We start from the raw sequence: 27,387 nt of genomic DNA on the forward strand, positions 1-27,387 counted from the left end.
GAAAATTGGAGAGGAATAGGATATTCACAGTCTATGTAATTCCCAAGCATCTATCCCCCCACAAATTTCTTATTAAAAAGGGGGAAGGGGAGCCTGGGTGGCGCAGTCGTTAAGCGTCTGCCTTTGGCTCGGGGCGTGATCCCGGCATTCTGGGATCGAGCCCCAGATCAGGCTTCTCCGCTAGGAGCCTGCTTCTTCCTCTCTCACTCCCCCTGCTTGTGTTCCCTCTCTCGCTGGCTGTCTCTCTCTATTAAATAAATAAAACCTTTAAAAAAAAAGGGGGGGGAACCATAACTTGACAGCAAAGAAACCTAGAAAATACCACCTTAACCAAGTGATGAAAGTCAGTATCACCAGTAATGGGGTAAACTGACCTACGTTTCTTGATGCAATGTGTAGATAGGACACAACATCACATATGTAGTATTCCTGCTACATAAGGAAACAAACCAAAAATTAAGGGACATTGAAAAAACAACCAGACTGCAGGTTTCAAAAACATCAATGTTATGAAGGATGAAGCTAAAAAATTATTTCAAATTAAAGGAGATTTAGAATTCCACTGAACGCAATGCCTAATGAATCCTGGAGTGGTTTTTTTGTTTTGTTTTGTTTTTTTAAGCTATAAATATATTGAGAGGTGTCTGGCTGGCTCAGTCAGTAGAGCATGTAACTCTTAATCTCAGGGTTGTGAGTTTGAGCCCCACACTGGGTGTGGAGATTACTTAAAAATCTTTTAAAAAATGAGACAATAATTGGAGAAACCTGAATATGAACTAGACATTCAATAGTATTGTCCTGATGTCCTTGAGTCATAATTGTACTGTTGTTATATAGAAGAATGTCATAGTTTCTAGGAGATAAATGTTGAAATACCTAAGGTTAAACAAAGTCTAACTTACATTCCAATGGCTCAACAACAGAAGTATTACATACATAAAAATGATAAAGCAAATGTGTAAATATTAATAATTGGTAAATCTACTTTAAGTGTATAAGATAGTTTATTCTTTTAACTTTGTATTTTGAAAAGCTTCAAAACCACAAAAAAATTTATAAAACATTCCAGCTCATGTCCAACCATCTATGGATGCTCCCATAGTCAGGCTGTTGAGAACTGCTGGAAAACTCCCATAGATGAAGATATGATTGAAGACTGAGCTATGCCCAATATTGCTTATTTGGCTTGCCGCCCATTTGCTGGATAGATTTTTTGAAACCTTTATCCCTCTCTTCAAAACATCTCAAACACCCTCATCATCTTCCTGCTTCCTGGAAAGCTGAGATTATCAAGAACAAACTCCTAACTTCCTCTCTTTCCCGCCACGTACGAGCTGGCCTTTATCATCCATCCTGCCCCTTGTTTTGTCCACAGCTAATTCCCCCATGTGAATTCTTATGCCCTCCAAATGCTTCAAAAAAAAACTTCTGTCATCAATATCCAAAGCCCATCTTTAACTCTCCACTGGCTCTTTCTCCTTTGTAAACAAACATATTAAAGTTCCTCCCAACTTGAAAAAATATGAAACCCAAGCCCCAGATCTCCTCTAACTATACTTAATAGTTCTGGTTCCCTCCATAAAGTTTCTTGAGAGTAACCTCTGCTTGGTCTACTTCTTCGGCATCATTCATGCCTTAGACTTGGGTCCCCAGTTGTCAGCTCTCCTCTGTCTCCCTCGCTACTCTACCAATGCCTTTCTGAAATTGGAAAGCCAACAGAGAGTCCATCATCTGGAATCTCTCTGCAGCATCTGGTGTTATTGCCCATCCCTTCCTGCTTGGAAGGACCCTCTCTCCCAGTGTCAATGGCGCCCTCCTCTTTGAGGTTCTTTCTTACTACTCTGACCATTCTTTCTAAGCCTCCTAGAGAGGGTAGGAGTCTTTACCAGGACTATTTTGCCAAGGAATTTCAACAACATTCTCTTTCATGGGCTCTTGAAATGTCCTTGGCCCTCTAGTCTGGTCACTTGAAACATTAACACCTAGATGACCTCATCTAAACCAGTAGTAGTAGCAGCCACAAATATACACCAGGTACTACACTAAGCACCTTTATGTTTCATTAGTTTCTTTGACATAGCAATCCAAGCAGGTACTATTATTACCTACACAGTACACATGAGGAAAGAAAATTTAGGGAGGGTAAGGAACTTGCCAAAAAATTTCTCGGCTAATAAGTAATAAGATTTAAAATTCTGATTCCAGAGCCTGTGCTGCGCTACTCCCACAAAATCATTAAAATAAGACAACATGGGCATAATGGCACATGACCAAAAAAGAAACCAAAATGGTAACAGGGCATTCTATGAGATCTGAGTGAGTCCGTAGTGCAGGATGCTAAAATTGAAGTAAAAAGGACTTCATATTCCGTATTTAATAACACCATGGGATGGGGTTAAGAGCCCCTACAAGTTCTAATTTGTTAGGAAAGCTTAGCAATTATTACTCTACTTTTTGTTACAAAGGTTTATTAATGTCTTTTCTAAGTTTGTTCCATCTAGACACACCTTCAAGATACTGTACCCCTAATCTTTGTGAGTCTTTGTTGTAGTTTCCTGTTCCGTCCTTTAGGGGACATTTTTGCAGGAAAAACAAACTTTCACAGAAAATGGGGTTTGTTTGCTCTTTCATAATGGAATAATCGCACAGAGGAAGGGTACAGAGAAATTCTGCACTGCCATTGTTCTCCCACCTGCCTACAAATGTACAAAATTTGTAATACATGGTAAACATGGAAGTCATTTTTGTGAGCAGTACCTCTGAGATACGATCCAGTAGATTTTTGTCCTACTGTCATTTTAAAGCACTGACAGATTTATTTCATTCTGGCACGCCATCATAACAGTTGAGCTTTTAGACAGTGGGAGTAATAAAATTCCACAAAGAAATTAAAGACTCTCAATGTCTGGATCGTGCAGTTCTTTTGCTTTGTGAAAGCAATTAGAAAAGTAAGGAGATCTAACTGTATATTGGTAACATTCCAGGAGAGTTTCAAAAGGTCAGGTGGTCATGGAATCATAGAACTGAACACTGAAAGATACCTGCTCCCTGGAAGGTAACTTAATGTTCTTCATTTTACAGAAGAGGAGATCAAAACCCAGAGAGGCTGACTGGTAAGAAATGGAAAGCAAGAGGAGAAGGTAGCTGCAGAAGAGATGATCCAATGCTCCTATCTCAATCAGATCTGGGTCTTTGAGCCAGAGGTTCAGAGTTACCCAAAGAACTTTCAAAGCCCACAGGCCAAGGGCAAGCCACAGACTGGGAGAAAATATTTGCAAGCCACAAATCTAACATATTTGGATATACAAAGATATTGGGATATACAAAGGTACTTAAAACAACAACAACAACAAAACCAATTAAAAAATGGGCAAAAGACCAAAACTGACCACTTACCAAAGGAGATACAGATGGCATATACGCATATGAAAAGATGCTCAACATTGTTTATCGTTAGTGAAATGCAAATTAAGACAAGATATCACTACACATTTATAAGAATGGCTAAAATCCAAAAATCTGACAATACCAAATGCTAGCAAGCATGCAGGGCAACAATCCATCATTGTTTGTGGGGATACAAAATGGCACAGCTACTTTGGAAGACAGATTGACAGTTTATTACAAAGCTAAACATAAACAAACCATACCATCCAGCCATTGCTCTCCTTGGTATTTACTCAACTGATTGGAAAACTTAGGTCTACACAAAAATCTGCACATAAATGTTTATAGCAGCATTAGTCATAATTGCCAAAAACTGGGAGCAATGAAGATGTCCTTCAAATGAATGGATAAACAAGCTAGGATACAACCATACTATAAAATAGTCTTCAGCAATCAAAAGGAATGAGCTACTAATTCATGCAACAACATGGAAGAATCTTAAATGCATATTGTTAAATAAAAGGATCTAGTTTCAATAGACTACATACCAAATGATTCCATTCACCTAACACTTTGGAAAAGGGGACACTGTAGAGATGAAAAGCAGATTAAACTCACCAGAAGTTTTGGGAGGGAAGAACACCAACTATTCTTGGTGAAGCATAGTTGTTGTTGTTAAGGACAGTGACGCAATTCTGGATGGTAATGTAGTGGTGGATAAATAACACTATGCATTTGACAAAACCCATAGAATTAGACGGCATGAAAAGTAAACCTTATTGTATGCAAACTTTTTTTTTTAAATCAGCCGGGAGGTCATGAATGCAGACTGTGACAGAAGAGTCTAACTGTATTACTAATGTATAAACTCACTGAAGGGAGTCAGAGAAAAAAAAAAAAGGTGTTGACCTAAGTAACTTTAGAAATGACTAAAGATAAAAGAAACTGTACATAAGCACTGAACTCCAGTTGGTAAAGTTGTTTCCCATGGGGGTACAAGTTAACAGTTACTGAAACCACTGTACGTGCATACTGGGAATGAAAAATTAGTAAACAGATGATGATAATGGAAGCGAGGATTTTCTCACTGTTGGAGAGGGAGGTTACAGAGAAGAGAGGGGAAGGCTAGAATAAGACAGGTAGTGCTGGATTAGAGTCAGAGATAACATTATGAACTCATGTTTACCTTAATAAAGACACAGGTGGTTACGGCAATAGCTCCAGGTAGGTGTGATCCACAGGTTAGCATTTCCTACTTCTGTTGAGAAGACCTAGATACAGTAACACCCAACACTCGCATCTTTGTCTCGAATACAATTCTCCAATGAAAGGAATCAGCCCCCTTGGAAAAATGGGCCAGTTCTAGGGCTGGGGCAGGGAATACACAAGATGAACCTACAGCATCCTATAATGCCAGAAAGCAACAAAGTGCTCAAAAACAGAATGGTAATGGTAGTAGGTCAAAGAGACATAGGAGCCAACCTAAAAGAGTTCCCCATGACCAAAACTAGAATAATTTGAGCAAAAATAATAACAATAATAATAATTCATGTAGTACTGAATTACAAGCCAAGGTACAAAAGAAATGCTCCTTTAGATCAGTGCTGACAAATCCCATGTGGGAGAATTCCAAATAACGTATGTAGATCCCCTGCCTTCAAGGAAGTGGAGCATAACTCCTCCCTCCCTAGGTAGTTGGCTGCACCCAGTGACTTCCTTCCAGAGTATACAGTATGGAAAAGGGAATAAATGGCAACACTGTAGGGGAGTAAGCTGACAAACGTCACCTCAGCCAGGGGATCAAGGTAAACATCGACAGTGACAAGTCATATTCATAGCATAGACTCTATTCCCTCACCTCTATGGTCTTCATCCCCCAAACCCCTGTTAATCATACGAAAAACCATCAAACAAACTCAGAGTAAGGGACTTTCCACAAAATACCTGATCAGTACTTCTGAAAACTGTCAAGATCATCAAAAAAAGGAAAATGAGATATTGTCACTGCCAACAGGTCCCTAAAGAGACATGAGGACTGAATTTAATGTGCTCTCCTGGTTGGGATCCTGAAGCAGGAAAAGAACATCAAGGCAAAACTAAAAATCTGAATAAAGTATGGAGTTTACTGAATAATAATATAATTATTAGCCCATTAATTGTGACAAATATACCATAGAAATGTTAAGATGTTAATAGTGGGGAAAACTGGGTGCTGGGTATCGAGGAACTCTCCATTGCCTTTGCAACTTTTTTGTAAATCTAAAAATACTCCAAAATAATAAATATATTTAAAAGAAAAAAAAATCCTGGTCTGAGCTCCACCTAAAGAGATTTGGATTCAGTCTGGAAACATTGCTATGAATAGAAGCTAACAGGAATACTAAGTAATGGACAACAAATGGACAAAATCTGCCTTTAAAGAATTTCCCCAATCCACCCCAGCACTTTATTACTCACCCAGCTCATTCATTCATATATTTGATAAACATTTATGGAAAGCCTACTGTGTGCCAGGAGCTCTGCAAGCTACTGTGAATCAAAACCTAATAAGGCACTGTTCTCTAAATAGTGAGCCATAAACCACTCGTGGGTCATAAAACCAATATAGTGGGTCACCCATAGCATTTTTTCCCTAATGAAAGAATTTAAAAATATGGATGTGGGGGCATCTGGGTGGTTCAGTTGGTTGGACATCCGACTCTTGATTTCAACTCATGTCATGATCTCAGGGTTGTGAGATCACATCGGATTTAAGCACAGAGCCTGTTTAGGATTCTCGCTCTTCCTGTGCCCCTCCCCTCCAAAAAAAAATCAGAAAGCAATTTCCAAAAAAGATTTTGCTTTTGGGAAATTATTTTGAGGATGTGTGTGTTTGTGTTGGACAATGATGTAAAATGCACCTAAGGTAGGTTAAAGTCAAAAGAATTTGAAAGCTATGCAATAAATTATGTCCCTGGCTTCAAACTGCTTAAATTTAGTAGGAGAAAAGATACAAGTAAATCTTAGAAGATTTTTTTTAAACTGTAGCATAATGAAACTGTTTTCTAGGATTCAGACAAAAAAAAGGTACAATGCCAACCAGTTCACACAATCTTAGCCTACGTAGTATCATTGCATATTTATAGTGATTTACTTATAATTTATTCTACCTGCATGGACTAAATGATGTCTCCCACTCAAATGCACATATTGAAACCTTAACTCCAAATGTAACTATATTTGGAAATAGAACCTTCAGGGAGATGTTAGGGTTAAACGGGATTATTAGGGTGGGGCCCTAATCCGATGGAACTGGTATCTTTGAAGGAAGAAGAGACACTGGAGCTCTGTCTCCATGACCACAGAAAAGAGAGCAAGTGTGGATACAGTGAGAAAATGGCCATCTACAAGCCAAGAAGAGAGGTCTCACCAGGCACCAACCCTGATGGCACCTTGATCTTTGATTTCTAGCTTCTAGAACTGTGAGAGAATAAATGTTGGTTAAGCCAACTTGTATGTGGTATTTTGTAAGGGTAACCCTAGCAGACTGATGCTATTATACCTCCAAAAGGAATTTCAGGCAGCCAACTAGCTAAGATAGTCAGCCAAGCTATGAAAGTTAAAGAGCTGGCACTCAGTTGCTGTGCACATTTTCCTTACAAACGGCCTAACAAATTCTTGATGGTATATTTCTACAGAAATGCATACATCCAGGGGTACCTGGTGGCTCAGTCGGTTAAGTGTCTGCCTTCAGCTCAGGTCAGGATCCCAGGGTCCAGGGATTGAGCCCCGAGTCCGGCTCCCTGCTCAGTGGGGAGTCTGCTTCTCCCTCTCACCCCTAACCCCCGCCCCACCCATGCTCTCTCTCTCTCACTCTCTCAAATAAAATCTTAAAAAAAGCATACATCCATGATTTTCCAATGATTCAATTATACACAAGTCTCTGATTTGTTTCCTAATTTAACTGTTATCTTAAGCTAAAGTACATACACATTTCTAATCTCTAGAGCACTTCCATAAGCACACAATGATGCTTAAGATCAACCAGTATTTAGGGGCCCCTGGGTGGCTCAGCTGTTAAGCGTCTTCCTTCGGCTCAGGTCATGATCTCAGGGTCCTGGGATCAAGCCCCGCATCGAGCCCCCTGCTCTGCAGGAAGCCTGCTTCTCCCTCTCACACTCCCCTTGCTTGTGTTCCCTCTCTCGCTGTCTCTGTCAAATAAATAAAATCTTAAAAAAAAAAAAAAAGATCAACTAGTATTTAATCTTACGGATGACCTGTAAATCATTACAACTACTAGCAAGCAGATGGAAAATTTTCTATCTAAAGACTGAAAAAGTAACTTTTCAATTGAAGATTTCCAGGTTGGACCAATTCATCTTAGGCTTCTCAAGTGCAAATTAACCATATTAAATCAACTTGGTATTGACATTTTGTCTGAAGTATAAAGTAATTAAGAAGTGAAATCTAAATATTTAGAAAAAGCGAAATTAAAAGTAAAAGCCTCCTTTTTGTTGCTTTCACAATTCCCAGAAAAGAGGTTAAGGAGGAAGAGAAAACAGAACAAAAGAATAGTAGGAAGGAACAAGGGCGAAGGAGTGAATGGACAGATGGGTGGATGCATAGACTACTGAAATGTGAGGGAATAAAAGGACAAGAGCCAGCATGACAGCACTGATCCCCACTCCCCGAGTCACACCGAAAAGGACCTTTAAAGGTACATGCAAATTCTACGGTTGTGCCACAGCGAGTGCGTGTTTAAGTTTTCCTCTTTCGAAACGAGGTTAGATCTTTGAAACAATCTCCTCGCTGGGAAACACTTTGCTGGGGAAATCTTAATCACGCCTGCTAAACTATTTTATTTCCATTCTAATTATCTCAATTTCTCCAATCTAGCTAATACGGGTACAGGCTCACATATAATAAGATCCTAAAGAAAGGATTTGGATGTTCTCAATTGCCTCAGAGTATCGCTCATTTTGTGAGAAAAAAACAAGTGCCTTACAGAATTTTAAGGAAAAGACAAGGTCAAGGAAATACAACGAAATCAAAACTCCCAAAATGCTGCCCCTTTGAAGTTGCAGCCCCTCAAAGAATTTATCAAGTTTACTTATTACAATTTTATGCTATAACCAAAACAGGTCTTTTGTGAAGTCAATTATTTAACTATATACACTTACTGTATAAGCCATTAACTTTTGAAACATCTTTGCCTCTTTTGAATACTCTAAAAGTAACAGTTTCTCTCATAAGTGCTCCAGAATATATTAGTATAAAACATATTAGATCTTTTAATTTTTTAAAAGTCGGATCTCTGGGGCACCTGGGTGACTCAGTTGGTTAAGTGTCACTCTTGATTTTGGCTCAGGTCACGATCTCAGGACCCTGAGATGGACACCGCCCCCCGCCCCTCCGCCCCCGCAAGGCTCCTCGCTCAGCAGACAGTCTGCTGGAGATTCTCTCCCTTCCTCTGCCCCTCCACCCCCTGACTCTCTCTCAAATAAATAAATAAATCTTTAAAAAAAAGTCGAATCTCTGTCATCTCCTAATGCAAATGTTTTATCTTAATTGTGGTGACAGCTCCAAAGGTAAACACATTTATCAAAACTTGAGCTGTATCGTGAGATTGGTTATATTTTATTGTTTGTAAGTTATAAATCAGTAGAGCTAAGGGAAAAAAGCCTCTACCAAGGGTTAGGAGGATATAGAAACTGAAAAAGAAAAAAAAAAAAAACGGCTTAAGTTAAAAAGAAAGCCATGCCACTATTAGGAGGAAGAATTTAAAAGAGAAATGGAAAAAAAAAAATCACTATTCCGTGCTAATTTTAGGGTGCCATTGTAATTTGAGCTGCACTTTCTCAATGGCGAAATACGTAAAAGAGAACATTCCCTAAGATCCTGATATCTGACAATAGAAGAAAAGAAGAAAATCTGGATAAACTAGCTCTATTCTGGACAAACCACCATGGTTTTCTTTGCTCTACGTCTGGGCTGCTGAGGGCGTGAAGAATGTCAAGTAGCCAAAGCAAATGGACCCCACAAAGCACAGAGTCTCTGATGCATGTATCATCCGTGTTGTATTTTCCTTATTAGAAAAGCACAGGCTTGTGTTAGAAGTTTAGGAAGAACTGGAAGACATTTTAAAGAGTAGTAATAATAATAATAATCTCACCATCTAATTACAATTATTAATATGCTTTCCATTTATTCCTTTTCATTTTTTATATTATTGAGATGATCTGGAATAGACCCAGTCTTGAATTGGCCTCAATCCGAACAAACATCTTCCCATGACATTCCTTTGTAGGCCTCTGAGGAGCTTCCTGGAAATATTATTTACACAGGTCGCATCCTAACCCACTCTATAGCAACATCACAATTAAAGCAACCATTCTTCAATTATTGTACTTCTGTATTACCAGTTTTTTTTTTTAAATCACAAAGAATGCCATAAACATCTTTAAATATAAAGTGTTTGGTCTACTTAAAAATTACCTCCTGAGGTCAGGAATGCCTTCCTACATCTGACGCGAACTCCAAAAGCCATGAAAAAAAATCGATAATTTCAACTATATAACAAAAATCACATTTTTTGGCATGGCAAAACACACCATACGCAGTTACAAGACAACAAACTGGGGGGTGCCGGACTCAGGATAATGGGCTCAGGATAATGGGCTAACTTCCTTCTTATATGTAGAGAGCACGTCTACAGATCAGTAAGGAAAAGAACAACTCAACAGGAAAATGAGCAAAGGGTAGAACAGACACAGTTCATTTAGTGAAGAGTATGCAGATAACTCTTAAATCTATGAAAAGACACTCCTTTTAATCTTAAGAGAAATGCAAATTAAAACGGTGCTGAGATTTTTCACTTATCACACTGGCAAAGATTCCAAGATTTTAATACATATTGTGCTGTCAAGGGTCTAGAGAAAAGGACTGTTACTCTTCACCAAGAGGAAGCTCTTCATGTACCAACATGTAACAAATCGCCAAGGTCTTAGTAAGTCAAACAGCCAACTACTGACCGGTCTAGATAGCGTGTTATCATCTGTGTAAAAATGGAGTGTGGAGAGGGATGATACCCTTCCCCTCCCCCACGCATACACACAGGCATTTGGATGAATAACGAACAAAAGTACTCAGAAAAGAAACACAGGGTTTTCCACAATCCCTAGTGTCTGGTGTTCAGAGGAGCTGGCAAACTCCACTGTCCATTCTTTAGTGCCTTTTGAATTGAAAACCATTTTAATATATTCCTATGAGAAGAAGAAAAGCCCAATTTAAAAAATAAATTTTAAGTTTTCTTTAGGATAGATATCCAAAAGTAGAATCTTCCAGCCAAAGAGTCTAAAAATTATAAGACCATGGACTGTGGAACTGCTTTCCCAAAGGGCTTACAGTCTATTTCTGGTAACAATATGTGTGTATGCTTCACATTATAGGCAACACAAGAGTTTGTTTGTTTTAAGGTTTTTTAATTTATTTATTTGACAGAGAAAGAGAGCGCACACAGAAATAGGCAGAGTAGCAGGCAGAGGAAGAGGGAGAAGCAGGCTCCCTACTGAGTAGGGATCCCAATGCGGGGCTGGATCACAACGTGGGGCTCAATCCCAGGACCCTGAGATCATGATCTGAGCCGAAGGCAGATGCTTAACTGAGCCACTGAGGTGCCCCATTTTTTTGTTTTTTGGTTTTTTTTTAGTAATCTCTCCACCCATTGTGGGGCTCGAACTAAGGACCCCAAGATCAATAGTCACATGTTCCACCCGACAGAGCCAACCAGTCAGCCACCCCAAGATCTCTATATTTGAGAAAGTGATTAGGAAAAAAAATGGCATCGTTTTGATTTGCATATCTTGATTACTAGTGAGTTTGAGCATTTTCCACCTTTTGTTAGCTCTTTATATTTGCTCTTTTGTGACTAAGTCATTACATTTCTCCTTTACATATTGGAGACAATGCTTTCCCTAAAATATGCTATACTGTATATCAACCTTCTCCCTGTCACATATTGCAACTTTTTAAAACCAGTTTTTAATCTTTTAATTTGTATCTGACAGAGGTTTTAACCTCTTGTCTGGTCAAATATAGTCCTCACTTCCTCTACCTCATTCAGTCCAAACTTGCTTTGGTTGCCACTGCATAGCAGGACGTTACTAAGCCCTGGGAGTCGTTGAGAGGCACGGTCTATCAGGGTAACTGACATGTGCCAGATCATTCTGATACAGCGCGGTACTTGGAGGTGAAGACTGACGTGCTATTATGGACACACAGCATTGGGGCACTTAACTCATCTCAGCAGCAGAGGCCAATTTTCTAAAAGAGAAGATTCTACACATTTAAAAGATGAAGACATCTGAGTGGGATGAGCACATTAGGTACCATGGACTGAGTGTCTATGTTCCGTGCAAATTCTTATATTGAAGTCCTAGTCCCCAGTGTGACAGTATTGTCACTGGGGCCTTTGGAAGATAACTTGGGTTTAGATGAGGTCATGAGGGTAGAGCCCCAGTGATGGGATTAGTGCCCTTATAAGGGGATGATGACACCAGAAGAGATAGCTGAAGAGATTTTTAAGTAAAGTTTTGAAGGAGCAGCTTGGTTCCTCCTGAAAGCTTATAGTAAAATGTGAGAAGAGAGAAATTGAAGAAGGAAGTGTTAAGCAAAAAGGAAGCAGAACTTAAATATTTGGAAAATTCTCATCTTATCCATCTTGCATAAATGAGAAAGCATGTTTCGAAGAGAGCACTTAGTGTGTGTCTGACTGACCATTTGATAAGATTAGTGCATGGGCGTGACCCATGATTAGTGACCTAATCAGTGACTCCAGCAGGAACACCGCCAGTTTCAACAACCGTGGGACAAAATGAAGGAAAGCTCTCAGACTTCTCAGATCCTACAGGACCTTAAGATTATTTGGTTGTGAACATGCACTATTCTTCAAAACAAAGGAAGAAGCACACTGAGGGGGATTCAGAGATAATTGGGGCTGCCACTCCCACCACAGACCGGGAGTACATGGGCCCAGGGAACAAGGCTGCACCCACCTCAGTTTCAAAGGGTGGGACCACTGCCTAGCAGAGCTGTGTGAGTGAGGCTGCCCAGAGAAGTGGGGATACAACCCCCACCCTCAGAGTCAGAACCATTGCCCCAGTGAGTCCAAAGGGTAGACCATCCTGCCAAAGAGGATTATTCTCAGACCTTGAGGTCTGAGGGAGTATGCCTTCCTGGATATGGATTGAGACTCACTGTCCCTTCTTCTTTCCTATTTCTCCCTTTTGGAATGGGGATGCCAATCTCCTGCTTGTCCCACCATCATAGGCTAGAACCACAGAGCTTGCTTGGTTTCATAGGTTTACCGTTGGGTTGAAATTTTGCCTCAGGCTGAACATACAAATCTCACCCATAGCTGATTTAGAGGACACTTAGAGGACACTTTGGACCTTAGAATTGATGCTCGAGTTAAGACTTTTGGTGCAGGTGGGATGCAATGGATGTATTTTACATGTGGGAAACTGGGGAAGCCAGGAGCATAATGCTATGGGCTGAATGTTTGTGTTTCCCCAAAATTCATATGTTGAGGCACTCACCCCCAAATGTTGTGGTGTTTATGGGTGGGACCTTCAGATTATTAGGTTTAGATGGGGTCACGGAGGTCATGAAGGTAGAGCTCCAATCATGGGATTCTCAAAAACTTGTATGGGGATGATGAGACCATAGCTCACTAGCTCCCTGGGTGTGATACTAAGGAAAGGCTATGTGAGGCTATATGAAGATGATATCATACTTGCATAAGATTAGATATAGATTAACAGAACAGACTTGAAAGTCCCAAAACAAAACCATACACCTATGGCCAGGTGACTTTTTTTTTTTTTTATGAGTGCCAAGACCATTCAATGAGGAAAGAATAGTCTTTTTGACGAATGGATAAATATGACATATCCATACAAAGATTTAGCAGTAAAAAAAAAATAAAGAGCTGGTATATGCTGCAAAATGGATGACCTTTGAAAACACTGTGCTATGTGAAAAAAAAAAATCAGCAACAAAGGACCACGTATTGTATAATTCCACTTACATGGAATGCGCAGGATAAGCAAATATAAAGACAGAAAGCATATTAGTAGTTGCCTAGGGCTGGGGAGATGGAAGGGTTGGGGGCAAGAGGTTTCTTTTTTTCATGAAAATGTTCTAGAATTGATTATGGCAATAGATGTACAATTCTATGAATATACCAAAAGTTATAGAACTGTGTACTTTAAATGATTAATTGTACTGCATATGAATTATATCTCAGGTTTTTTTTTTAAAGAAAAGAAAACCACATCAAGGCACATCATAATCAAATTACTGGTAAGCAATGACAAAGAAAAAATTTCAAAGCAGCTGGAGGAGAAAAGGACATAAAATAAAATGACAAACCACAAATTTGAAGGTAGGCTTCTTATCCCAGAATTATAAAGAACTGGACTATAAACGAAAAGATAAACCACCTGAAATAAAACTAGGCAAAACATATAAATAGGCATTTAACTGAAAAATAAACTGAAATGGTCAAGAAATGAATGAAAAGATGGTTGACTTCCTTAGTAATCAGATAACATAAATTTTAAAATGTCAGATACCGGGGTGCCTGGCTGGCTTAGTCAGCAGAGCTTTCGGCTCTTGATTTCAAGGTCATGAGTTGGAGCCCCAGTTGGGCGGCAGAGCTTATTTCAAAAAAAGAAAGAAAAAAAAATCAGATAACACTTCCCACTGCAAAATTTAAAAATCTGACAAGAACATTTACACTTCTGATGTAAGTATAGCGCAATCACTTCGACAAATAATTTAGACATTCAATGAATAAAAAGGTGTCTATACTAAATATCCCAGAAATTCCATTAGGTATAAATCCTAGAAAAATGTATGTATATATACACCAGGATATATGTAAGAGCATAGATCTCAAAATAGAGAAGAAAACTGGTTTATAGTAGCAAAAGGTCCAAATGTCCATCAACAGGAAAATGAATAAATTGTGGCATATAATGACATTCTTCATGCCAATAAAAATGGACATAGTTGGGGCATCTGGGTGGCTCAGTCATTTAAGCATCCAACTCTTGGTTTCGGCTCAGGTCATGATCTCAGTCGTGAGATTGAGCCCCAAGTCAGGCTCACACTGGGCATGGAGCCTGCTTAAGATTCTCTCTCTCTCTCAGATGTGTGTGTGTGTGTGTGTGTGTGTGTGTGTGTGTGTGTGTAATGGAATATTACTTAGCCATCAAAAAGAATGAAATCTTTTCATTTGCAACAACGTGGATGGAACGAGAGTGTATCATCTAAGCAAAATAAGTCAGTCAGAGAAAGAAATACCATATGATTTCAGTCATATGTGGAATTAAGAAACAAAATAGATGAATATAGGGGAAGGGAAGGAAAAATAAAATAAGAGGAAAACAGAATGGGATGCAAACCAGAAGAGATTCTTAACTACAGGGAACAAACTGAGGGTTGCTGGAGGGGAGGGGGTAGGGGGATGGGGTAACTGTGTGACGGGCATTAAGGAGGGCACTTGATGTAATAAGCACTGGGTATCGTATGCAAACTGATGAATCACTGAATTCTACCTTGGAAACTAATAATACAGTATATGTTAATTAAATCGAATTTAAAATAAAAATGAAAAACATTCTCTCTCCCTCTGCTCTTCCCCCCATGCTAGCTTGCTCTCTCTCTCGCTCACGTTCTCAAATCTTTTTTAAAAATGGACATAATTGCAGTTAGTTTCAAAAAGGCAAGCCTCCAGATAATTTATATCATAATTCTACTTATAAAGGTAAGCAATATTCACAAAAAGGTAAACTATCAAGGAAATGATAAATACAAAAATCTGCCTAGTGGTAACACTCAAAGGGAAACGAGGAGGGAAGGATTTAGACAGGAACTCAGAGAACTCCAAAGTTAACAGGAAGTAGTAACGACAGAGGGCTGCAGAGTACTCGAAATAGAAAATACTCCTATTTGGGGCACCTGGCTGGCTCAGTCTGGGGAGCATGCAACTCCTGATCTTGGGATTGTCAGTTCATCCCCAGGCATAGAGATTACTTAAAACCTTTAAAAAGAAAATATAAAGTACTGTATATTTGCATATCGAGTCAATGTCTCATTAAAAAGCATTTCTAAAAAAGCTAATAGGGCGTGAAGAACTAGAGAGAGCTAACCTTAGCTATTCTTTAGAACACCTGAGCAGGAAGAGGAGAGAGAAAAGATAGTGGTTAGAAGGGGCCCAGGGTAAAGAGAAGGTTTGGCTTTATTCTTTTCCAGAATAGGAAATGGTTCAGCAAACATATGGGCTAAGGAATGAAAACCAGTAGAGACTTTGAGATTAGTAGGTTAACCGTAGTAGTGGTGGGAAGGGTAGAACCGAGCATCCCCTGAAAGCCTCAGCCAGATACTGCTCCAAGCCCTTTACCTGCCTTATGTCATGGCAATTCTATCACTAGTCCCGTTTTTCAAACAGAAAAACTGAATCATAGAGAAGTTAAGAAGCATGCCCAGGATCGACATTTAGAAAGTATGAAAACATATTCCAGCCTGGCAGACTCTGGCCCCAAAGCCAGGATTTCTTATCCTCTGTGCTGCTAACCTCTGGCTCTAAGGGAGGGGAGGTAAGTGAGGGAGCAAAGTCCTACGGGAGTGAAGAGGTCTTTAAGAAAGATACTTTTGAGGCTGGAGAAGAGGAAAGTAAATGGCAGGGGTGGGGAAGGACAGATGGGAAGAAAGCAGTTCACAAGTTCACAATTTATAGTCTCCCACCCCCCCCTTTTAAATGAGGTAGGAGGTCAGATTGTTTGTTGAAAGTGGAGTGGAGACCGGGTGGAATTAAAAACACCTGTGGTCCTGGTGAGAGCTGAGTGGGGTTAAGGCCAACTAAGGGAACACGAGGTTCACGTTCCCCATCACACACAGCTACTGTACCGAATGCCACGTATGACCTTCTGTGATGACTGACTTGTTCTTTTTCTTGATCTTTACTGGTTGAACTCAAGTAAATTAAATGTATCCATTATACAATCCTGCCAGCAACCAGAACTCACTTAGCTTTCCTGCTTAGAACCCCTAAACTTTTATCTTTTGTATGTTGTTCTCCTGTCTTCCAAAGAGAAAAAGGCTAGCTTTCTTTGACATTTCTGTCTCCATAATTATATCATAAATTTATTGAAGGGAATAAGACCATGGTTTGCAAAGAACAAGCATATAATATTTAAATCTCTATTTTGGCTAATTCAATAATTGCATTTCTGTACACATCTCTGAAACAAATTACAACATAGAAAAATAGGCTTCTTAAGTGCTACCAAAATCTACATATTTTTACATAGATTTAAAACTCTTAAGATCTCTTTACACAACAATTTTTAGCAATAAACTCTTATCTTTCCAAAGTATCAGTCCAATTGTCCAAATTATCAATTTCCAAATTAATGATCTTTTCCTATAGTCTATGAAATCCCCCAATTTAGGGAACTGTAGCTGTTAATCTTTAACACAAATAATATCTTCAGGCAAAATCTACCGGCAAACATTTGGAAATTAAGTGGAAAAAATAATTTTAAAACAATTTAGTAGGTTATGTTTAATAACTTATATTAAAGTTTAATCAGCTGTAGACGTTAGCATAATCAGATTATATGATATTGCCTCAAATAGGTAATTTATTTCCCCAAATTTCTCTATATGCCACGCAATTAAATTGCAAAATATATTTCAAAAAATAACGAAACCTCTCAATACAGGAAACCGCAATAAACAAAAGAATAGGACACAGGGAAACCAGTAACTGCAACATGTGTGTGTTTAATGAAAAGAAAAATCTATTCAGGCATATATTCAAATGCCAAGTAACTTCCACTAGAATTTTCATCACACAAATTCTACTTTATTGCTGTGATCCCTTTAGGTAATCAACACACATACTCAAATGATCGCTAAGGATAATCATCTACTTGTATTTTTGTCACAAACAGTATCTTACCTGATATGCTTTAAGCCAATGTTTCAAATGTTTTTTTTTTTAAAGATTTTATTTATTTATTCGACAGAGATAGAGACAGCCAGCGAGAGAGGGAACACAAGCAGGGGGAGTGGGAGAGGAAGAAGCAGGCTCATAGCGGAGGAGCCTGATGTGGGGCTCGATTCCATAACGCCGGGATCACGCCCTGAGCCGAAGGCAGACGCTTAACCGCTGTGCCACCCAGGCGCCCCTCAAATGTTTTTGACCACAACCAACAGTAAGAAAAATTTCATGTTGCAACCTAATTCACAAATATTCATGAAGTTCACATAATACTTATCTCACTAATAGTGATGCACTCTTTTTTTAAAATACTGGTTTCAATCTACCAAATTATAAGAGTTTGAAAAAATACTGCTTGAATTATTTTATTTTACTCACATGTGTTTTGTTTTTTGAGAGAGAGACAGAGCACGCGCGCTCGAGAGCAATTAGCAGAGAGAGAGAAAGAGAGTGAGAGAATCTCAAGCAGGCTCCATGCCCAGTGCAGAGCCCAAGGTGGGGGGTGGGGGTGGCTCAATCTCACAACCCTGAGATCATGACCTGAGCTGAAGCCAAGAGTCCGAAGCTTAACAGACTGAGCCACCCTGAGGCCCCTACTCACACGTTATTTTTAATAACATAATTCTAGGTTGCTATCCAGAAGCTGAAGATGATTTGCCCTAGTACTAGAAAAGGGTGTAAGGGACTCCTATGGATGGTATATCTCTCCGCAACCATACCATGCCACACAGGATGGAAAAGAGTGAATCACCACCATGGGAAGAGCAAAGAAAAAGTAGACAGAACCATCCTGCTGATATCTGAACCAGGGTCCTCCAAAATTATGTAAAGCTCTATAGCATACAGGATAGAACACTGAATTTAGAATTAAGTCCCACTTCTACCATGTTGGGCAGGACACTTCACAGAGATTTAATTTTCTCATCTGTGATGCATAACATGGGCCATGGGCTCCCTCTCTTATCCACTACTCTATTCCCAGAGTCTAGGACAGTGTCAATAGAGATTGTTGAATGAATGAATGAATGAATATCTTATTCATATGGTCGCAAGTAGGATAGCGCACAAATGTGTGATTTTCTTTTTAAATTCAGTCTGAAATAATTGGAGACCGAATATGCTGGAAGCTTCACACTACCCAGTGATTGACTAAGTGCCTTCCTCTTTTTTCCAAGAAAAAATGAGGTAAGGAGGACTTTCTGTATTCTTCTTTTCTAACAGTTCATCCTTATGAAAAGGAAGTATGTACACTCTTCTCTGGACATCCAGCATATATGCAACATTGTGCCCTTAAACCACCGATGTAAAAACTGAGCTACTCTTTCATGCACCAAAACCATTTAACTCCTCCTTGGTACCAAACAGATGATTGAAGAGGGCCCCAGAACAAAATTGTAGATTACAGTACTCAATTTTTCAGCTTAACATCTATACTGGTAAATGTTTCGAAGTTATTTGGCTGGTGCTCAAGCATACTCAATTATCCTTATTAGCTATAACCTCACACTGCCAAGATAAATTGCTTATTCCATTCATCGTTAATTCTTGAGTAATTCCTTGAGTTATGCTAGCATGCTTGCCTCTATGAGGAATACAAAAGATTCCAGTCATTGCAATCTTAAAATTTTTCAGAAAACTCTCCACTAACTCTGCAAAATACTATCTAAGTATAAGTAGTATAGATAGTAAGTCCTTAAGATGTCTGAATAAAAAGAAATCTTTATCTTCATAAAGAAACTTATCACCTAAAATTCTAGGCTTTGGGGATGGTAAATGCATGGCAAATGATCATTTTCTTCACCGTCTAGTACCTTGATCAGACCAGTTACTGATCATGGTATTTTTGCCCAGTGAACATAGATGGGACCTCTGGATTCTTCCCTGTACTCAGCCACAACCAAATATGATGAAACTCATTTGTCACCTCTGGGTTCAAGACTCTTGAAGTGGTTGGAGAAAAGTCTTTGCTTATTATTAACTATCACATGAATCTTGTCCAAATATACACCAAAAAGAACACCTTTACCCCCAAATTTTGTCTTCTAATGGAAGAGGTATCCATTTTCCTTGTGGTCTAACAAAATGATACTATTTAACTTTAGGTCTTAAATTATGTCAAATGGTGATCGTGGTCTACCAATCCAATAAAGGAAGACACTTTATGATCATGAAGGCTCATTCTGTAATTTCACACATGAAATTATAAAATATATATATATATATTTTGTAACACAGAAGTACCTACCTAAAAATTAGAAATTTACCAGTCCCTTTAATAGTCCATTCTCCAGAGGAGGCAAGGATTAAGTTTGGAGAATAACCTTTCAAACTTCCTTTATATTTGTATAAGGAAGAAGTGTGTGTGTGTGTGTGTGTGTGTGTGTGTGTATTCATGTCTGAGTTATACCAGAGCTATTTCCTTTACAAAAATATTTCCAGCAAATTTTAAATTTGAAAATGATCTGCAGTATTTAATAGACGAATGATAATGCAACTGTCTATCTTGTATCTAACGTGGCTCCGTGTTCGAAATAAAACACTGGACAAATGCATTAACCCAACGCCTTTTCACAACATGAGGTTATAATGAAAGATTCCACCCAAATTTTGTTCAAACTCAAAAAAAAAAAAATAGAACCTTCTGTTGAAAAATATCTTTTACATATGGTGGTACCACATAAACAGAAAAAGGAAGGTCTCACTTCTTTTTAGGAAGAACATGAAATAGGAGAAATGACCACTGAGAGGCACAGATATTCATATCCATAGTTATTCATGAAAACACACTTGCCGCGACACAAGGTATGCAGCCGAGAAGGAAGCTCGCCAAGTGCTTAGTTTAACACTTTCATTTTACATATAAGGAAGCAGATTCAAAGGTCACAAAGCCAAGAGCAGAGGCAGCATGAGAATCACAACCCACCGTCTCTTGCTGTGCTCGCCATGCAAAACCACACGGCCTCGGCAGTCTTTAATGTGAAGAAAAGTGTTTATATGGATTGAGGTTTATATGGTTTAAACACAATTGCCTTTGTCCCCAAATCTTGCTCCTTAGAATCCCGTTCTGCATCCCTCTCTCCCAGGACCCCCAGCTACCCTCAAGCCTGCAATCCTTTCTCTTCACTCCAGGCTGGATTCTACAGTCTCTTCTATCAGCGACCCTCTGGCTGGTGCGTCCCCCTCTGTCCAGAACTCTGTCCTTCACTTTATCCTTCGCAAAGTCCTGAGACTCCAAGAACAGAAATGTGGCCTGCTCATCTCCAGAACACAGAGTCACGGCTGACAGAGGGATAAATCATGAGTACAGGTGCCTTTAAGAAAGCCAAGGGTACATTTCCATGATTAATGATAACAAGGCCTGGGAGAAAAAAATCTGATTCCCCACAAACAATTATATAACCAATGTCTTGATTTGGGTTCTGTATTCAGAGATAGATTCATGTTTCAAATCAATGACAGCCCTATAATTTGGGCTAAAATGTAACCTTTGAAAGTTCTTATAACAGTAACACTCTTACTTCTGAAAGCGGATACACTTTTTCATCATGACATAGCAGAAGCTCAACACACAAAGTGGCCAAAAGTAAATCGGGTGCGCTGAAGCAGCAGCATGTAAAAGAGATTTCACTTCACTTTTCCCTCGTCCCTTCTCCTAACGCACACCCACTCTTGGGCACCCCTGAGGAGCCCCTGAGCTCCAGAGAGCTCGATTGAACAACTTTATATATTTGACACATTCACCTTTATCAAGCCACCTCAACACCTATATAAAGACAGGGTAATTGACATTTTCCACACTGCAAATTGATAATAATGGGTAGTGTTCTATCTACCTCTTGCTTGCTAAAATCCTTCTACTCTTATTTTTCTCAAACATTAACAAACTATAAATATCTTATTCTGTCTTGGATAATGTGTATATTAAAACACTTTTCTTCTGATCACAGACCCGCCCCACCCATGTCCCCAGGCAAGGGCTGGCTGTTCCATCAGTGGCGAGAGGGACGCAAGCCCAGTGCCAGCTTCATGCAGGCACACTGCTCACAGGGCTCCAGAGAACTGGACCCTTCCCTGCCCGGGGCACCGCCTTCCAATGTACCCCCAAATCCCAAACCTTCAAGTGGCTGAAGACACTGTATTCCCCTCGATCCTCTTGTAAAAATGACACCAAAATAAGCTTCATCAGTTCACACTTCTGGGCCTTCTCCCCAAAAGCCCAGTCTAAGAAATTGGGCCCCTGGGGTCAGGAGTTGTTGTGTGTGAGGGGTGCCATAGGCCATCGCATAGCCTCCACACCACTCACCTCCATTCCTCTTCCCTCTAGATGCTGCTTCTATCTCCTTTAGCCTAAAGTCTTCAGGTTGGTGAACTAGTGTAAATGGACGGCCAATTCAGAAGCTACTTATTATCGTTGTTGTACCTTCAGCCAGATTCAATCCAAGTTTAGGCTGAGCCAATACTTCCTTATCTCTAATAAGAGTGACTCAAAATTCATACACATATACTGAAGCTACAATCGGTGTAGTTGCCAAAAGAGTACTCAAAAGTAAATTCACACATGTAGAATTTCTCCTAAGAAAAATGACCTCCAATTTAAGAGAGATTATCAAGACTAAATCAAAATCATGAATACCTGACAGGTGGTTGACATATCTAAGCAAAGGCCGGTGATCTGGGAGTCCTGGAAAGGGAGACTTGAAGCGGAGCATGGCAGTCGATGCAGCTGTACCACTGTGCAAAGGGGAGCCCAGCCCGTCAAAGGGCTGGCGAAGGGCAGATCGCAGGCTTCCGTGGCTTCGTGCCACTATCACAGAGGATCAGTCAACTCTTTTCTCCACAGGTAGCCCTCCAGCCTTTAACTGGTTGCCCCTGCCATAGTGTAAATGCCTCAGCCTGCTTCTGAAAAAACAAACGGGCCTGCTAGTCACTTTCATCTTTCAATGTAAATTAATAATCTAAAAATGGGATGCTTTAGACGGATTCTGATTTGTCTACTTAGTGTGACTCAGACCTACAGGTCCTGCTAACATCTGGGCAGAACTCAAGGGCCTTTGTGTCTGATAACAAAGGTCCCACAGTCCTCTCCAGACACCTCCCCTCCACTTTCCTTTCCTGGGGATCCTGTGGCTTTCTGATCTCCAAACTCCATTCCAAGAATAGGGAGGAATCATTTATACTTTGATAAATGCTCTTCATAGCCCTAACCCAATCTCTCTCAGGTGTTTTTAATACATTTAGCAAATACATTCAATCGATAGTTAATGCCTATCATAAGTAATCACTAAATCTTCTAAGATGCCTTGTGAATTTCAGGGAGCCTTGTAATTGGCAGAGGAAGCTTTGCCTTGCTGCTAGTATTCTCCCATGGAGGCCGAGAAGTAAACCTGCTTTAGTTTTCTAGGATACCGGGGCTAGCTGTGGGGGATGAGCCTCAAGGTCCAGTTATCTGTACTCTTACTCCTTCAGCTCTCTGTCCCTAATGCCACCCACTGTTCCTGCATCCTCAGGTGACCATGGTTTGAAAGGCCATTCTGACCCCTGCAGGAAGGCTGTAGTCCCCTCTCCTCCTCCAGGAGGCTTTCTCAAACCTTCTGGGAGACTGTGCCACAGCCATTTGGCTTTTATATTCACCCCACCACTTGTCTCTTCATTGTTTCTTGGGCTGTTGACTTTTTACCTTGAGCGTCACCTACAGCACCCAACACCATCCTAGGCACATGTATTTTTGATTGATCAAGGTTAAAAATGCAAAATTGAGGGGCGTCTGGGTGGCTCAGTGGGTTAGCGTCTGCCTTTGGCTCAGGTCATCAAGTCCCTATCGGGCTCCCTGCTCAATGGGGAGTCTTCTTCTCCCTACCCTCTACCCCTCCTCCCTGCTCATGCGCACGCACGCACACTGTCTCTCTCACGTTCTCAAATAAACAAAATCTTTTTTTAAAAATGCTAAATTGAGAGTTATGAAGTTGGGAATCCTTTGCATGTAAAAGGAGAAATATGATCCATGAAGATTAAAGGCACACCTTCACTAAGAAAAAAAAAAATGAACCAAACTCTCCAAAACATTATTTGTTTATACTTTTCTGCATCCTTGTTTTACATCGAAGAGATTCTTGGTCCTACTTCTCCATTGCAAATTACCAATTAACATTCTAATTAAAATCTGACCCACATCCATGAGGTCTCTACACAGCCATGATCCATGATTCCCTTCCCCACCTCTCCAGGGACCAGACATATGTGACAGGGGACATGCAAGAAAATATTTTTGCACCAGAACCACCAGCTGCAGATGAAAGCAGTTAAGTTGCTGAGCAATAAGGCTACTTCTCTAGTAATATTACAACACATTACTGGAAGTTGGAGAGAGGGGCTCCCCCTTTCAGAGCTCTTCCATATAGGACTTCCTTATAGCTTTCCCAGTCTCCCTCTCCCAATCCCATCCATAATCCTAAAAACAATGTAATTTTCATAGAAATCAGCAATGAGAAGTGGACAGTCACTGGGTGCTGGGGTTAGCGGAAGAGTTATAACAGACACCCACGGTTACAGCCTTTGGCCCTTTAAACACCAGGGAGGGGCGACTTCAGCCAGAACCCCAACAGCAACAGTGTGGAGCAGGAGAAACACAGACACAAAATTGCAAAAGACAGAGCTTCTCCCTTCGGTTCAGCTACCCATCACCTATATGACTTTCACAAGCTGCCCTGGCCTGACTCCAACTGGAAAAGGAGGACGGAGCTATCTGCCCAGCTCACTGGTGCTTCCACTAGGATCAAGTAAGGGGAGATAAGAGCAGCAAGAGCAGAGGCCACTGGTGATTGAGGCCTTATCACAGCCAGGTGCCTAAGCATCATAGCTGTTAATCCTCACGAGTCTCCTGCAGATCATACTATCCTCACTTTACAAATGAGCAGACACAGGTAGTTAAAGTCACCAGTCAAGCTCAGAACTGTTGAGCCCATGCTTTAACTACCACATTATACTGCTTCCCCCTAGATTTTGAAATAACTTTGAAAACTAAGAGTCCATACACATCGAATCCCTGAAGAAGCGGATGGCCACGTTTGATTTACCCATTTATTTTTTACTCCTCCCTCCCAACAAGTACCCCCCCTCCACTACCAATTCTATCACACTCCGTTCTGTTCCTGACCTCCTCCTTTTTTTTTTTTTTTTTTTTTTTTTTTTTTTTTCCATTCCCACACTCCCCTCCCCTCTGAAGTCCTCAGTTTGTTTCTCATAGTCCATAGTCTCTCATGTTTCATTCCCCCTTCTGATTACCCCCCTTTCTTTATCCCTTTCTTCCCCTACTGATCATTCTAGTTCTTATGTTCCATAGATGAGAGAAATCATATGATAGTTGTCTTTCTCTGCTTGACTTATTTCACTTAGCATTATCTCCTCCAGTGCCGTCCATGTTGTAGCAAATGTTGAGAACTCGTTCTTTCTGATAGCTGAGTAATATTCCATTGTATATATGGACCACAACTTCTTAATCCAGTCATCTGTTGAAGGGCATCTCGGCTCCTTCCACGATTTAGCTATTGTGGACATTGCTGCTATGAACATTGGGGTGCATATGGCCCTTCTCTTCACTACGTCTGTATCTTTGGGGTAAATACCCAGTAGTGCAATGGCTGGATCATAGGGTAGCTCAATTTTTAACTTTTTTAGGGACCTCCACACTGTTTTTCAGAGTGGTTGTACCAACTTGCATTCCCACCAACAATGTAGGAGGGATCCCCTTTCTCCACATCCTCTCCAACAATTGTTGTTTCTTGCCTTGTCTATTTTTGCCATTCTAACTGGCGTAAGGTGGTATCTCAGTGTGGTTTTGATTTGAATTTCCTTGATGGCTAATGATTTTGAACATTTTTTCATGTGTCTGTTAGCCATTTGTATGTCTTCATTGGAAAAGTGTCTGTTCATATCTTCTGCCCATTTTTTGATTTGTTTATTTGTTTCTCGTGTATTGAGTTTGAGAAGTTCTTTGTAGATCTTGGATACCAGTCCTTTATCTGTAGTGTCATTTGCAAATATATTCTCCCATTCCGTGGGCTGCCTCTTAGTTTTTCTGACTGTTTCCTTGGATGTGCAGAAACTTTTAATCTTGATGAAGTCCCATAAATTCATTTTATCTTTTGTTTCTCTTGCCTTTGGGGATGTGTCATGAAAAAGGTTGCTTTGGCCGATGTCGTAGAGGTTGTTGCCTATGTTCTCCTCTAGATTTTTGATGGATTCCCTGACCTCCTCCTTCTAACTATTCCCTTTTTATTCCTCTCGCAGCTTTCCTTTTGTGCTTTCTCCTCTGTTAATCATTTTAAGCTTTCCTAAGGAGCACAACACAATGAGAACCACCCAAAAAAGGCATGCTTTTAAAAAGTACATATAACTAAGAGAATTTATCTGAATATTACTTTTAAGTCGAGCTAAATATTTAGTAAGAATGCAGGACACATTGAAAAGTTTTTGGTTTTTTTAAACAACCGCTTTCTTGGATTAACATTAGACACAGCTGAGACTTTTACAAAGATAAACCGATAGAAAGCCTAGTAAGTTTTAAAGAGAGTCATCATGAAACCAAAAGTCATTTCTACTTTAGATTGTCAGCATATGATTACACTAGAATTTCATCAGATTGAAAAATAAGAACACAGATTTGACTACACATAGAATCCTCAATTCTCAAAGCTTTTACAGAAGGGTGCTGTTTACCCAGCTCCAGGGTAATGCCCTTCCCCTGAGGCTAATAGGGCTGCTCTTTCTTCTGGGCCACATGGAACTTTGTTCATTCTATACCTTTATTATGATCTTAACCAGGTTATATCGTGGCCTGTTTTACACATCAGTCTCCTCCACTAACCAGAGATAGCTAGAACAAAAAACAGCATTTCATTCATCTTCGTATTTTTAAAATGCCTGGTACATCAAGATCCTCAACACAGATCTGTTGAGTAATGGAACCAAAATTCACATTTAGCAGGTAAACATGCAGCCTTCAGCCTGACTGGGGTTACCACAGGGCAGGACGTATTGGTGATTACTGGCTCTTGATTTGCCTAGATGAAAATAATCTAAAGCCTTTGGTTTTTTTAGAATAAGAAATCTACATGGTGCGTTTTTCAAACCATCATCCAGAGATGGGGCAGGCTGGAGCTTGCTTGTGTTTCTTCCAGATGATTCTGATTTTCTGAGTTACAGTTTACACAAACACTGTTACAGATCAGACTACCTGAAAACAAACACTCCTTTTCCCTGGCAAAGTTTTTTCGTCCATTCCCCTCCCACTTAATCCAAGCACCACTTGCAGAACCAAAGCATGTGTCCTTTGTTGCCACCCTACCAGAATTTTGGATTATTCTGATTTCTCCCTTTTCAACACTTTGTTCATTCTAACCTTTATTATGATCTTAACCACGTTCCTGGTTACTTAGCCAGGTTACTACTTTACAGGTGAGGAAACACTGTGCTTAACATTTGTTCAATGGTCACACTGAGTAGAACCCAGTTCCTCCACTTCCTGATTCCTAACCAAGTGCCCACAGCAAAATCCCCGGGGAAGCTTTTGGAGGGAGGGGGGGAAAGCACAGGCCAAGCTTCAACCCCATCACTCCTGATTCCGGATCTCTGGGGTGGGCCCAACAGGTGTACTTTGAAAAACTCTCCAGGTGCTTCTGGGAGGTGCCTCCGATTAGGCCGTCCCGCACCAGACAGTATGAACCGTGTAGCGTTCTTACGCATTCCCTGAACCCCTCACAGTTATTTGTTTTCATTCAGAGTGGCCAGACAGACGCTCAATACCACGACATTGGAGTAAGTGCGGTACTTGTCACTTCGCTTACTTTTCTCAGAAGGAGGAGCGTCTACGGACTTCTTCACACTTAAGTAAACGAAACCCGGGGGGTCACTTTGCCTCAGCTAAGCCCCCCCCCCCCCCCAAGCAGGGGCGC

The 27,387-nt window shown here is 40.2% G+C and overlaps 1 protein-coding gene and 1 pseudogene across 13 annotated transcripts in view; both read right to left on the minus strand.

Moving 5' to 3' along the window:
• LOC121102286 overlaps positions 1-22,169 on the minus strand; it is a 43,604-nt pseudogene extending 21,435 nt beyond the window's left edge.
• Positions 1-27,387, minus strand: part of PLAGL1 (PLAG1 like zinc finger 1) — a 109,397-nt gene that overhangs the window by 81,104 nt on the left and 906 nt on the right. For 4 of the 13 annotated variants that reach the window (XM_040627896.1, XM_040627911.1, XM_040627905.1 and 1 more), the window contains exon 1: positions 22,071-22,199. The exons of the other annotated variants lie outside the window; for them this stretch is intronic. The gene's annotated coding sequence lies outside the window, so the exon portion shown is untranslated. Of the gene's footprint in view, positions 1-22,070; positions 22,200-27,387 lie in introns of those variants that run through there. 13 annotated transcript variants of the gene reach the window in all.

The sequence above is a fragment of the Ursus maritimus genome, unplaced genomic scaffold (genome assembly GCF_017311325.1).
Source record: "Ursus maritimus isolate PB19 unplaced genomic scaffold, ASM1731132v1 scaffold_13, whole genome shotgun sequence".
NCBI lineage: Eukaryota > Metazoa > Chordata > Mammalia > Carnivora > Ursidae > Ursus > Ursus maritimus.